Source organism: Microtus ochrogaster, chromosome 2 (assembly GCF_000317375.1).
Source record: "Microtus ochrogaster isolate Prairie Vole_2 chromosome 2, MicOch1.0, whole genome shotgun sequence".
Lineage (NCBI taxonomy): Eukaryota > Metazoa > Chordata > Mammalia > Rodentia > Cricetidae > Microtus > Microtus ochrogaster.
This window is the reverse complement of record NC_022010.1, coordinates 90,565,512-90,567,079: the sequence shown is the minus strand read 5'-3', so window position 1 is coordinate 90,567,079 and position 1,568 is coordinate 90,565,512.

The following is a 1,568-nucleotide window of genomic DNA, read 5'->3' as shown; positions in this document are numbered from 1 at the left end:
ATTTAATGTATGATTTAAGCTTTAGAAGTGTTTCTTTTACATATGAGGGTGACCTTGTATTTGGGACATAGATGTTCAGTATTGAGATTTCTTTTTGATGGATTTTTCCTGTGACTAATATGAAATGTCCTTCCTTGTCTCTTGATTGATTGTAGTTTGAAATCTACTTTGTTAGAAATTAGTAAGGCCACACCTGCTTGTTTCTTAGGTCCATTTGATTGGAAATTTTTTTCTCAACCCTTTACTCTGAGGTGATGTCCATCTTTGAGGTTGAGGTGTGTTTCTTATATGCAGCAGAAGGATGGATTCTGTTTCCGTATCAGTCTGTTAGCCTGTGTCTTTTTATAGATGAATTGTGAATTGAGTCCATTTATATTAAGGAATATTAATGACTAGTGATTGCTATCTCCTGTTAATTTTGTTTTCATTGTTAGTGATATTAATTTGTGCGTTTTCCCTTTTTTTTGGTTTGCTGCTATGAGATCATGAATTGTCTGTGTTTTTGTTGATATAGCCAAATTCCTTGGGTTGGAATTTTCCTTCTAGTACTATGTGTAGGACTGGATTTTTGGCTAAATATTGGTTATAAAATATCTTTTTTGTCCTTCTATGGTGATTGAAAGATTTTCTGGGTGTAATAGTCTGGGCTGGCATCGGAGGTCTCTTAATGTTTGCATAATGTTTGATTATGACCTTCTGGCTTTCATTGTCTCCAATGAGAAATCAGGTGAAATTCTGATAAATCTGCCTTTATATGTTACTTGGCCTTTTTCCTTTGAAGCCCTTAATATTTTTTCTTTACTCTGTATGTTTAATGTTTTGATTATTATGTGGCAAGGGGACATTTTTTTTGATTCAGTCTATTTGGTGTTCTGTATGCTTCTTGTCTCTTCATAGGCATATCATTCTTTAGGTTGGGGTAGTTTTCTTATATGATTTTGCTAAATATATTTTCTGTGCTTTTGAGTTGAACTTCTCCTTCTTCTATATCTATTATTCTTAAGTTTGGTCTTTTTGTGGATATTTTATGTTAAGCTTTTGTTAGAGTTAATGTTTTCTTTGTCTGATGAGTCTATTTTCTTTATTGTATCTTCAATGTTTGAGATTCTTTCTTCCATCTCTTGTATTCTGCTGTTTATGTTTGCATTTGTGGTTTCTGATTGTTTTTTCATGGTTTCTGTTTCTACATTCCCTTGTCTTGTGTTTTCTTTATTGTCTCTATTTTCAGTTTTCAAGTCTTAAATAGTATTTTTTCATATATTTGATTGCTTTTTCTTGGTTTTCTTTGGGATTCACTGATGTCTTCCAATTTTTCTTTGTCTTTTCCTCTATTTCTTTGAGGGAATTTCTCATTTTCTCTTTAAGAGTCGCAAACATTCATTATTTTTTGAGTCATTTTCTTCTGTTTAATCTATATTTGATTGTTCAAATCTTGCTGTTGTAGGGTCACTAGATTTTAGTGGTGTCGTGTTGCTCTTTGTTGTGTTGTGTATGTTCTTACCTTGCCTACTTTTCTTTTCCTTTAATTGGTGTTGTTGGGACTGTCTCTGACTCTGGTGATTCATCTT